Consider the following 14222-nt stretch of genomic DNA (forward strand, 5'->3'; position numbering starts at 1 on the left):
ATTTTCTAAAACCATAACTAACTTTCTGAATCATCTTAATATATAGGGATCTTAATTTACAGAGATAATACCCATTGTGCCGCTTAAATAACGATACGCTCTGTTTCCTTTGTGGAAAATGAAATTTTATGGAAAATTGAAAATTCACTAAACTACTCCCCTAAAATTTGAATTTTATACCATAGAGTTTCTTAGTTTCAATTTTACCCCTTTTAAGTATACAATGAAACATTATTTTCATTATGTCACGTCAATAAATTATTAAAAGTTGTCTTAGGTTACAAAGATAATGTGGCATAATGAAAATGATGCGGACCACAGCAAGCTTATGTGACACTTACACTCTAATCGTTTTGAAATAAATATATTTTCCAAAAAATGTTATCCCATTTTCAGGTGCTTGTTTGCATGTAAATAGATGGGGGGTTGCTCATGCAAATGTAATATAAATTCAAATGATAAAATCCAAATTATTAAATTTTAGGATATAAAATCCAAAGGCCCCAAGCTTTAGGTGTGTAGTTTGCACTTTAGCTTTTAATTTTTTTTTTTACTGTCGCATGTAGTTTTGGTTGTAGTGTGTTAGTGTAATGAAAAAACCTTTATTTATTTATTTTCTTTGTGATGGAAATGTGGGAGGATACAAAAGGCTGTGTGTGGAAGGGGGATTTAAAATGTCTTTTTTGGAAATATCAGGATGTGACAACCAGTTGAACTACAAGATTCTAGGCTATTTTGCCCAATTGCTTTCTATCCTCTTATGATACAGGAATATCAAATAAAAGTGCCAACAAACCCAGCTCCTGCCGTCTTACAAACCTAAATAGAGAAATCCTACGACTTGGACTTGGAGGCCCAATTCTAGCCCAATTATCCATAAGTTGGTCATATTAGTCAAAGTCCGTTAAGGATGGTCATATAACATTTATTTAGTTGATGTTGACGTATGCTTTTTGAGGGAAATATCTAATCATTTATTTTCATTCGTGTTTTATATGTTTTGGAAATCATGGAGTCATTTAATTATATTTAGTTCTCTCGTGTTCAAAGGGTTGTTTGGAGCTCTATACATAGATGTTCATGTAATTGAAATGAAGCAATTAGACCGGGAGTTTTTTACCAAAGTGCTGAGTGGCACTTATTTCCAAGACTCTAAGCTATTTTTCCCAATCGCTTTCTATCCTCTTATAATACAGGAATATCGAATAAAAGAGCCAACAAACCCAGCTCATGCCGTCTTGCAAACCTAAATAGAGGAATCCTACGACTTGGACTCAGAGGCCCAATTCTAGCCCAATAATCCATAATTTGTCCTATTAGTCAAAGTTCGTTAAGGATGGTCATATAACATTTATTTAGTCAATGTTGACGTATGCTGATTGTGAAAAATATCTAATCATTTATTCTCATTCGTATTTTAGATGTTTTGGAAATCATGGAGTCATTTAATTCTATTTAATTCTCTCATGTTCAAAGGGTTGTTTGGAACTCTATACATAGATGTTCATGTAATTGAAATGAAGCAATTAGACCGTGAGTCTTTTACAAAAGTACTGAGTGGCACTTATTTCCTAGACAACATTGCCAACTGACACTTTTGACTCTATGTAAAAGTGTCATTTTTGGTTGAATTTTTAGATCTACATATGTTTAAATATTTTGACCATAACTTTTGACTCATACATCTAATTTAGGTGAAATGCATGGTTTTAAAAAGATAATTCAAAATGCAACAATTCTTGTTGAAATAGATTTTTTTTTCTTAATTTTGCACATTTAGAGCACCAACATTAGTGAATGCAAAATAGTATAAAAATTCATTTTTGCACATTTAACCCCAAAAACCACTCACATCAGTTTAGCCATACTTGTGTAAAATAACATCAGTGCTACAACAACTGCAAATATACAATGCTACTATTGATGTGTAAATTGATAAAGAAATAATAAAAAAAGAAGAGACAGAATATGATTTGGGAGAACAATAAAGATTTGATAAAGAAATAATAATTTAATAAAATGTAGAATAAATTAGATAATCTTTTTTTAGAAGAAGTAAAATAGATAAACACTATGAATTGTGGATGGACAACAAGGGAACCCTCTTTGCTTATCAACAACAGTTTGGCCCCAATTTGAAAGCAGCTCCATATTTGGCAGTGGGTAAGAGTGTTATTTTTTTCCCGAGTTATTACGAGAAGCCTCAACCACAATCACTGAAGATGCAACGTCCAAAGGTGGTGCCCAGTGACACGGTGGGGGAAGGGCGGAGTGCTTCGTAGGCAGAAGAGCCTTAACCTGATATGGAAACTAAAATTTATGGGGAAGCCGTTAATTGTGATACGTTTCAAAAATAAAAAATTTCAACAGATAGAGAGTTTATTACACCTATCTCGAGAGCTTCCTCAAATAAATTTGAGTCAATTCCAATTATTTCTTCAACGGATATTTTTGGAAAGGCTAATAAGGAGGATTTATTTCACTCCAAACTCTTAGAGATTGACTCGGATATCCGAAGATTCGATCATGTCCTAAGCGTGAATGAGGGGCTTCTAAAATCTCCCCTTAATTCTGAGAGCACATTTTTTACATTGCGTGAGAATGAGACTCCTAATATTAAAAGTAAGGGTGTTCATCAAACCGCACAAATTGCAAAAATCGCACCAAAACCACCTGCAAAATGGCATAACCGCACTGCAAGTAACAGTGCACTGCACCACACCGCATGATGCAGTGCAGTTTGCGGTTTTATAATATGAAAACCGCACCGCACCGCACCCTCTAAATATATTAATATATGTATTTATTTAATATTAAATATATATATAATAAGGACAAAAGATCAATACATTAATAATTTAATACCCTAGCCGTATCTCATTGTTCTGTAACTTCTGTTAGTTAAATAAAATAAAAACCTTCACACTCTCTCAGCCCTAAAAAATCAAACCCTAGCCGCCACACTTCAACCTAGAGTCCTAGACTACTCACTGCCGTACCAGTTGCTTCTACTATTGAGGTATTCATGTGTTCAATTCTTTTTCTTTGTTAAACTTAATCTATTGGTCTATTATACTATTCACTCAGGACAAGTTGTTAAAGTCAATCTATTGTTAAAGTTTTTCTTTGTTCAATTTACTACCGTTGCACTAGATGTTAATTATATTATTTTTTATGTTAGATATTATTTAAGTTATAAACTATAGGCTGTGATCAATTTCCATCTTCTGAGGAATTTGTTATTTTATATATTCTATGGCAAGTGGCAACTTGGAACTTTCTATGTTAGATATTTAAGTTAGATATTATTTTTTTATGTTAGATATTATTTAAGTTAGAAGCTATAGGCTGTTATCAATTTCCATCTTCAAGAAATTTGTTATTTTATATATTCTATGGCAAGTGGCAACGAAGTGAGAACCTAAGTTACCTCTCTTAAGATTCTTAAGCTTCAACTAGAGCATGAAAATTTTTTACTTCTAATTATACCAATGTAACTTTTTTTTATATTTCCTTATGGCGTTTCAAATCCTTCAACTTACAAGCTTGATTTGCACAACTCTATTTCATCTTAGTTGGCTATGATGTGCATTGATAATAGCTTAATTTTGCATATTTATATCATTGTTAGAAAGCATTATCATACTTATTTTGAGGTAATTCATACATTTTATATTTGATTTTGGAATAATGGTGAATAATCAATTTTGTGTTTAATTGAATCTTATTGCGTGAATTTATCTTTTGTAGGAGAATGGAATTAAATAAGTGGATTTGTGCAAAGAAGAAAGCTAATGGACTTTACTTTTACAAGGGCCATGATGAAGTTAAAGAAGACCAACCCAATTAAATTTAAGTCCAATTGGAGTAGGGAATCAAAGGAAATTTGCATCAAATCCAAGTTCAATTCAGATTAGGATTTCAGCCTGCACATTAGTTAGTATATTTAGTATAACTTTCGGCTCAGATGTCCAATGGAGATGATTCAAGTTGGGATGGAAAGTTAACTTAAAGGGCTACAACTTTGTAGTTTACCAAAAGTCCAAATTCTGACGTTAAATGGGTCAAAATTGTCGGTTAAGTGAATCCTAAAAATATGGAATATTTCCTAAACGGGAATTCAACTTGTAATAGGATTCCTTGACCTATTTAAAGGCTCTTTAGGGCAAAATTCAAGAGGAACTAGTGTTAGGGCTGAGGGCTGAATATAGAGAGTGCGGCTACTTCTTTGGAGAGGAACTAGTGTTAGGGCTGAGGGCTGAATATAGAGAGTGCGGCTACTTCTTTGGTTTCTTCCATGACAGTTAGTTTTATTTTATTTGTCTAGTTTAATGTTTAGTATTTTATGATTGTTTTTTATTTTAATTACTAAGAGTAGCTAAATTTATAATTAGGGTTGAGGATGAAACCTTGTTAAAGATTATTAGTAATATTTATGTGATTTGATTTTTCCCACAATAGTTGTTCTTTAATGATTTAAATTGTTCTTGCTTTATATCAATTGACTAAGATGAGATTCTAGATATTAGTTCAATCATGTTTTTCTCATGATTTATGATTTATCTTAATTAATTGAATGCTTGGTTTATTAATTCTTGATTATAAAATTGGATATCGCTTGTGATTTATCTGTCAATGGATACAATTTATGATTTGATTTTTAGAATTGGATATATCTTGTGATTTGTTTGGCTATAGATACAATTGATGATTTGATTTTATACTTAAGAAGCGAAGAAGAACATACTTTTGATTTTTAAAATAAGGATTTTAATGAGAATATTTTCCATGATAGCAAGATTGACTTCTAGATTATCATGTAGTAGTTGGGAAAAATTAATGATCATAAATATATGCTGATATGACTTACAAGGCGGATTTCAAAACCTTAATTCCTTTCCCTTGATTGTTTACATCTTTTTATTACTTTATATCTTTTGTTTAGTTTAACTATTTGCTTAGTTTATTTAATTTCAAAGCAACCAATTTTTTTTAAACTAGATTAGGATTAATTTGATTAAGATTTGATTAATTTTTCTACATTCATTCAAGTCCCTGTGGGTTCGACCTCGTTCTTGTCAAACTATACTTCGGTACGGTTCGTACACTTGCGAGTATTTTAAAATTTTACAACGGGCTATGTTCTTCCAGAATAATTATACTGCACTAGCATGTTTAGAAAAACCACTTCTTATTTAACCTCTCCAGTAATCAATGAACATGATGTCATTGGATTGAAACAACTCCGATAATTTGCAACTTAATTCATGAATATTCTATCTGATGATAGTAAAAATTTTCCTTTCATAAAGTAACAAATATCATGTGTCCTTGCTATAAAAATTTTCCTTTCGTAAAGTAACAAATTTTCCTTTCATACAGTTGTCTTTGGGTTAAAACCTAAGTTACCTCTCTCAAGATTCTTTTTATTTGTTTACCTATTCATCCATGTTATGTTGCTTTGTTTGTGAAGGAAAAAAGGATTCATAAAGCCTACTATGTCATTTTTCTTTCTGTCATATTTGTCGCAAGTTTTGTTTTTGGAGATTTGGTCTCTGCCCCCCTCATGAATGGGACTCACTTCCTCAGCATGGAAAGGTTGAAACCTTTTAAGCAAGACTAGTGGCGAAGGGGTATACACAAAAAGAAGGCATTAACTGTGATGAAACTTTTTCACCAGTAGCCATACTTAAACCTATCAAAATTCTCTTATCCATTGCTGTTTATTATGATCATGAGATTTGGCAAATGGATGTCAAGATTGCATTTCTAAATGGCAATCTTGAACAAGAAATCTATATGTTGCAGTCAAAAGGTTTCATAGCAAAGAATCAAGAGCATATGGTATGCAAGTTGAAAAGGTCCATTTATGAACTTAAACAAACATCTAGGTCATGGAACATCAGATTTGATCAGGAAATCAAATCATTTGGTTTTGAACAAAATTTTGATGAACTATATGTGTACAAGAGATATCAAGACAAAGTAGTAATGTTCCTAGTGCTTTATGTAGATGACATTCTACTAATTGGAAATGATGTAGGGGTAATGTTATCGGTTAAAGTTTGGTTGTCAAGCCAATTTGATATGAAGGACTTGGGCGAAGCTAACTATATTTCAGGGATCAAGTTTTGGCGATATCGAAAGAATAGGATGTTGGGTTTGTCACAAGCTGGATATATAGATAAGGTTCTAGAACGGTTTAGCATGCAAAACTCCAAGAAATGATTACTTCCTTTTAGACATGGAGTTCTTTTGTCTGATGACCAAAAACCTAAGACTCAAGAGAAAGAAAACATGATGAGACAAGTTCCCTATGCTTCTGCTGTGGGAAGTCTCATGTATGCCATACTTTGTACTAAATCGAATATTTGTTATTCAGTTGGCATGGTCAGCCGATATCAATCAAATCCAAGATTAAAACATTGGCAAGCTGTAAAACATATTCTCAAGTATCTACGGAGAACGAGAAATTATATGTTTGTTTACCGTTGTGAGGTTTTGATTCCCATAGGCTATACAGATTCAGATTGTCAATCGGATCTAGATTTCGGAAAATCCACGTTGGGTTGTGTTTTCACCTTGGGAGGTGGAGTCATAAGTTGGAGGAGTATTAAGCAATCTTGTATTGCAGACTCCACCATGGAAGCCGAATATATTGCTGCTTGTGAGGCAGCAAAGGAGGCTGTTTGGCTCAAGAAATTTCTTTCTGATCTTGGTGTTGTGAGAATTGAGCAAGTTCTCATCACATTATTTTGCGACAATAGTGGAGCAGTTACACAATCCAAAGATCCAAGGAATCACAAGAAAGGAAAGCACATAGAAAGAAAGTATCACATCATTCGAGACATTGTTGCTTATGGAGATGTGGTTGTAGCAAAGATTGATGGTGCAAAGAATCTAGCGGATCCATTTACCAAAACCTTGCTCTGAAGGACTTTCGAGTCACATTTGGAAGAAATGAAAGTTAGATTAGTACACAATAGTCTTTAGGCCAAGTGGGAGATTGTTAGGATTAGTGCCCTTAAATCCTATTGTATGATGCTATGTATGATATTATGTATGATATTATGTATGACTTAATATTGTGTTTAATAAAGTTGTTTTATTATCATCTAAAATAATGGTAACATGAATATTGAGACATTATCAAATAGTCCATGAGATGCATTGTATGTGATTTAGTCACAGAAGATGTAAATCTCAAGTTCCTTGTAAACTCAAAATGTAGTTCGTAGTCGGTGATGAAATTGAGCATTTCATCTGCGAAGACTATAACATATCAATTAAGATGATTTGTCTTGATCATGGAAATTGAGATTATGTTGATATGTTTTATGAGTTGAAACATATTGAACTGGACCAGTGTGAAATTTATTATTCTCCTAACGATTGTCAAATAAATAATAAACTCACGACTTATATTTGCATGAACTCTTAATCCTGAGAGAATAATGGACTTCATCATGAGGTGTAGGTTGCTTTGATATATCAGGAGTGAGATCTATAGTTAATGGTCAAAACCTCAGTATGTTGGGTAACCACATTTAGTGTTGATGGAACATATATTCTCAAGATGGAATTTATAGTCTCTTAACGGAGATACAAAATATTCCCTTGAGATAAGTTTAATGGGTTTGTTATTCAGAGAGTTAGACCTAACTACTTTAGTAAGGAGTTACTAAAGTATATGTTTATGGAATTGGATTTCATAGATATATGATGAATAACTTAAAGGATTAAACCGGATACTCAAGGAATTAAGATGTAGTAATCTACAAAGTGACAGTCTTCTTTCATGACTTTATATTATTACGAATATTTTATGAATAGGTTGCATGTACTATAAAATCTTAGGATATAATTTATAAATAAGGCCTAGAGTCTAACTATAAATATAGTTAATAGTAACTTTGGACTTGTCAAGAGTTGACAGAAAAACCCAAGGCCCATTGGAGCTAGTGTCTTATTGGTCCCTTTTGGTCCCACTCCAACCCACACACTTAAGTCCAATTGGAAAGGCCCAAAAGGCCAGCCCAATTAGATAATTAGTTAGATATAAAGAGAGAAACATACAGATTTTTCTGTAGAGAATTTTGTAAGAACTATTGCGAAGTGGTGCAAAAAGTGTTAGACACGTTTTGACATTCTCCCTTTGGAACTGATTGAGAGACTACACATCTTAGGCGTTAGTGGAATTGGAGTGAAGATTGAAAGTGTTCCCAAGTGCTTTTGATCTTCGGTTTTGAAATTCACCGCTCCAAGGTACACTCTCTTGTTCTCAAATTGTGAAACTTACATAGTACATGTTAACATTTATGAATGAAGTAGATCCGTTATTTTTCCGCTGCGTACATGCATATTTCCAACAACATGTTGTGTCGAAAATCAGTCGAGGGGGAGGTATAGCTCTTTTGTGCAAAGCTAATTTTGATCTTCTGGTTGACACATCTTCTCTGAATCATATTAATGCTCGGATAAATGAAGGAAAGGACAATACTTAGAGGTTCATTGGTTTCTATGGTGCACCTAAAACTCATAATCACCATATGTCATGGTTGCTCTTAAAAAATTGAAACCGACTTGCATCACTTCCATGGTTATGTGCGGGGGACTTTAAAGAGATTCCAACATCCCATCAAAAGCTAAGGGGTAGAATGAGGCTAGTAAACAAATGCAAGACTTCCGTGATGTATTGGATGATTGTGTTTTTGCGGATTTGGGGTTTGTAGGTAATAAGTTCACATGGGGGAAGAAGCTTGCAGGTGGAATCATAGTCTGGGAACATCTTGACAAAGCAATAGCGTGCAATGAATGGATTTCACTCTTTCCTGCAACGAAAGTTGTTCACTTGGAATGTGGTATGTCTAACCATAAACCTATCATAATTCACCCATATGGTATCCCTGTTCGCAAATAGAAGCCATGGAGGTTTGATTAGATTTGGTTTTGAGACACTGGATGTCATAATATTGTTGCTGCAGCATGGGGAAGTGTTGGTAATGCTCCTTGCCCGATGATAGTAGTGGAGAAGAATTTAGAAGAATGCCAAGAGAAGCTTTGAAAATGGAGTAATTTATCTTTTGGGAACATCACCCGAGGATTGATAGAGAAGAAAAAGAAATTGAAAGAAGCAGAAGGTCAGACTACCAAGGGTGGTTCGGCTGACATGGTGTACATCCTAAAAGAGGAACTTAAAGAGCTGCTATCTAAGGAAGAGAAATGATGGTAGCAACGTGCTAAGGCTACCTGGCTGAAAGATGGATATCAGAATTCTAGTTACTTCCACAGTTTGGCCTCCCATAGGTTTAGGTGCAATGTAATTAAGGGGCAGAGGATGGAAGATGGTTGTTGGTGTGAAGGGGATGATCAAGTGGCTTCTTCGTTTGTTGATTTCTACCAAGGATCATTTCAATCATCAAACCCGAGCCACATTGATGAAGTGTTGGAGGATACACCATGGTCGGTGCTGCCAACTATGAATTCCCTTTTAACAAGAGAATTTACCAAGGCAAAAGTGGATTATGCCCTGAAACAAATGTTGACTTTAAAAGCACTAGGACTCAATGGCATGCCACCGATTTTTTACCAAAACTTTTGGAATGATATTGGTGACGATGTGTCTGAGGCTGTCCTATTAGTGGTGAACTCAGGTGTTTTTTTGCCTAGCATTAATCATACATATATCACCTTGATTCCAATGGTAAAAAGCGCAGAGCGAGTAATTGATTTTAGACATATTGCTTTGTGTAATATTTTATATAAGCTTGTGTCTAAGGTTCTTGCAAATAGACTCAAAAAGTTGTTGCCTGATGTTATTTCAAAATCTCATAGTGCTTTCCAAGCAGATAAGTCTATATCTGATAATATTCTTGTAGCTTTTGAGACTTTACATCATATGAACTTGAGGACAGGTTGAAATAAGGGGTCTATTGCTATGAAACTCGATATGAGTAAAGTTTAAGATAGACTTGAGTGGGTCTTTCTAGAAAAGCTCATGGGTAAGATGGGTTTTGATAGTATATGGATTGGATTGGTTATGGCTTGAATTAGCCCTGTTTCTTAATCCACTGATTAAAAAATCTGTGGTGGAAGGTAGAATGAAAGGCTTTTCTCTTGGTAAAAATGGTCCCCACATATTTTTTGCAAATGACAGCTTGATTTTCTGCCGAGCTGACTAGGAGGATGTGAAAACCATCCAGGACATCCTAAGGTAGTATGAATTAGCCTCAGGTCAACAGGTGAATCGGGAGATGACTAATTTATTTTTTGGTAAAGCAGTGGTAGAATCTACAAAAAACTCCATAAAAAATTTCTTGGGTGTTTCTAAAATTAAAGATTATGAGAAGCATCTTGGGCTGCCAGCTGTTGTGAGGAAAAATAGAAGAGCGAGCCTAAACTATATAAAGGATAGGGTGTGGGGGAAACTTCAGGGTTTGAAGGAGAAGCTATCATCTCGAGTTGGGAGAGAAGTGTTATTGAAAGCAATTATTCAAGCCATACCTACCTTTGCCATGAGCTGCTTTAAACTACTTGTTGGCCTTTGTCACGATATTGAAGTAATGATCCAGAAATTATGGTAGGGGCAATGCAGAGATAGAAAGAAAATCCATTGGAAGAATTGGAAATCCTTATGTCATCCAAAATCAAAATAAGGTATGGGTTTCTAAGAATTGATGAATTTTAATAAGGCAATGCTAGCAAAGCAAGTGTGGCGGCTAATCCATGACACAAATTCTCTCTTTTATAGAGTGTTCAAGGCTAAATACTTCCCAGATGGCTCTATCTTTGAAGCAAAGGAGAAGTCAGGGTCATATGCGTGGAAGAGCATCCTTCGAGCTAGAAAAGTAATTTCCATGGGGGCAAAATGGCAAGTTGGGGATGGTTTGTCTATTCGAGTTTTTACGAATAGCTGGTTACTTGGGGAAGGCAGTGAACAAATTGTCTCACCACCAAAATTCCTCCACAATGATGCTACGATATCTCAGCTTATCGATCTTGACATAAAGTGGTAGAATTCTGTCCTCATTGATCAGAATTTCTATTCGTTTAAGGCTCAAAAAATCAAATTTCTCCCACTTTGCTCCTTTTCACAAGTAGACTTGCTGTTCTAGCCTTATACTAGTTCCAGATTGTATGTTGTGAAATCGAGGTATCAACTTCTATGCGAGGAGTGCAGTAGTGATTCAGCTTCAGCTTTCAATAATATAGTTGTAGACACCGCATTTTGTAAATCTTATGACTCGGACCCCTATTCCCCAATGATGCAAAAATTCAAAGACCCAAAGTTGGTTTATAGCCCAATCAGATTACAAATTGACTTGAGAGATGTTAAAATAGAAAATATAACTTTTTAGTGAGTGAAAAATCTATTTTTGGGAAATAAAGGCCAAAAGAAACTCTAAGCCTGCATACGTAGGTACGATTTCAAAAGCACTAGAAATACAAGTTTTCTACATTAAAGAGTGGGGTTTAGAACAAATCTCACATTATTTGGGGGCCATTCCAAATCCCAATTTTCACAATATAAATAGCCATACATGGTACCTTTAAAAAACAAACAGAATCACATGGGAAAATACTAAGATTCACTAAAAATAGTGAATCAAAGAGGGAGTTTTTCACAAAATATCCTCAAGTCAATTTTATTTGATTAAGGCCTTTTCTGGCCTTGATTCTTGAATTTTTAGATTACTAATTGCATTCTTATTGGTTTGTGATAAATTTTACTGAGGGGAACGGTAAAAAATCAAGCCTAGGAGCTTTTGCTTTGAGGTATTTTTTTTAAACTTGTTGACGAAAATTGTTAAGCAAGGTTTAACAATAATTGTTAAATTATGTTTAACAAACGTTATCAAATCATGTTCAACAAACGTCGTCAAATTATGCATAACAAAAGTCGTCAAATTATGTTTAACATATATTGTCAAGTTATGTTTAACAAACGTCGTCAAATTTGTCAAACGTAATTTCACCCACAGGCCTTTTTGGCATATGAGTTTTATTGATGTGAGTGATGTCCATTCAAGATAATATATCTCTTAATTACAATCTCTTGTTTCAAGGGGAGACCCTTTGATTCCAACCATGTCGTCTTTGTACATAAGTTTATCTATTTTGATGTTTAAGGGGATATGTGTTTTTATTTATTTGTGGATGCACCTAATAATTTGTTTAGGTTACCTACGTACCCTTGGCGGGAATCAAGCCACTTCATAGTTCTTAATTTTGGGATCTTAGATTAAGGTCTCAAATTATGGTTTTGTCCAATTTTAAATGATGGATCTTTAAGTCAATACTTTGTATTTAATTAAGTATTGACATAATTTGTATTTGGGTGAGATAATTGGTTTCAATCTTAAGGATAAGTCAAAGACCATGTTTTTATTAAAATTGAATCAAGGATTCTCTCTTTGAGAAGTTGAATGTCCAAGCAATTTTCACTCTTCTTTCATTTGCTTCCTTGTAGGAATTTTAATGATATTTGGATTGAGTTAATGAGTTTCCCAAATTTGATTAAGGAAGAGAAAACTCCTTTGAAACAATTTTATGTTTTAGGAATTGGGAATTGGAAAATTTCCTCAAACCAAATTTATGGTCATTTTATTTTAAGAATTATTAACTCTAATTTTGTTTAAAGAATTAATAATCTCAAAGAAGTAGTCACAATTAATTTGGTAGAGTTAATGTCTCCATTAATTTGATGGTGGAGTCAATGATTCCATTAAAAATTAGTGGAGTCAAGGACTCCATTGATGGGGTAGAGTCAAGGATTCCATTAAAATGGTAGAGTCAAAGACTATTATTTTTGTGTAGAGTCAAGGACTCCATTAAAATGATAGAGTTAAGAATTTCATTTTTTTATTCGAGTCAAGGACTCCATTGATGAGGTAGAGTCAAGGACTCTAGTTGAGAAACATTGCACCAAAACTTGAGAGAATTTTTATTTGGTAATTTTCAAATAGAATTTAAGAGTCAGGGACTCTTGTATAAAGCTTCATGTATGGAGTTAGGAACTCCTCATGAAACCCAACCCTGTTTGTTTTACCAAATAAAAATTCAGATTTGAAAAAGAGGAAGAAAGAGAGATTTTGGTAGAGAAAAAAGGGACTGATGAAATCTCAACCTAATGTTGATGATGTGTATTCCTCCTTTGCTTGTTGCTCTCTCTTTTTTTTCTCTGTATTTTGCTGTGTGTTTTCTCTCTATTTTTTTTTTTTTTTTGTCCCTTGCTCTATCTGCATGTGTGCTTCTCTTTTTTCTATTTTTTTCTCCTTTTTTTCGTATCCTCCCCTTTTTAACTTATACATGCCTCTCTATTTGTAGAGAGACTCCAAAGAAGTTGTTCCCTTATTTTTTTCTCAACTTATCAGATCATGGAGCAATTTTCGTCAATTTTTCCTCCACAACTCCAAATTTCATGTTAAGCCGTGACCCACTTTTCAACTTTTTTTTTCTTTTATTTGTTCCGTTGCTTTTTAAACTCCTTTTTAGTTTGTGACACCCCACTTTTCAACTTTTCAAGCCCACTTTCACCAAACCATGTTCCTTACTTTCTGGTGGTGATACTTATTCACTTTTCAGTTTTTTTTTTTTTTGTTTTGTTTTTGTTTTACTTGACTTGTGTTTATCTTTTGCTTTTGTACTAGGCAGTAGGCTAAGAACATGGCTCATATTATATTATTATTATTATACTTTTTTTTTTGTAGTATTGGCTTGATGCCGACCATACATTACCACACTTTTTGAACCTAGCTGCCGTGTAGTATTGTCTAGTCCTAGCTGCCATGTAGACACAACACTTTTTATAAAGTAATTTTTTAGCTTCAACAAAACTTTTTTTTTTCTGCTTTTAATTCTTTCTTTGCTTTGTTTCTTTGTTAGTTTTATGCCTTATAATATGTTTGTTTAGACTAGGTTTACATTTTTCATATGTTTTAAGCACGTTATGTTGTTAAAAATCGTGTTTTGAACTTTGCTCTATTTGCTGTGTTTTTAAGGTTTTTGGGTAGAAACCCACGTGCACATGATCAAGGCTGTGTATGCAGGCTTGATTATGCAAACGTAGGGTTGTTCATGTGTACGCATGAACCAACCCAAAAACCCTAATTTTTTTTTTCTTTTATTTTGTTTCTGGTTTCAAATTTATACTTCGGTTTAGACTCTTTTCCATGTTTTTGTACTTTTAAAGCTTCTGTTTCACATGATTCATTAGATGCTTG

This window comes from Castanea sativa, chromosome 3, assembly GCF_040712315.1.
Source record: "Castanea sativa cultivar Marrone di Chiusa Pesio chromosome 3, ASM4071231v1".
NCBI lineage: Eukaryota > Viridiplantae > Streptophyta > Magnoliopsida > Fagales > Fagaceae > Castanea > Castanea sativa.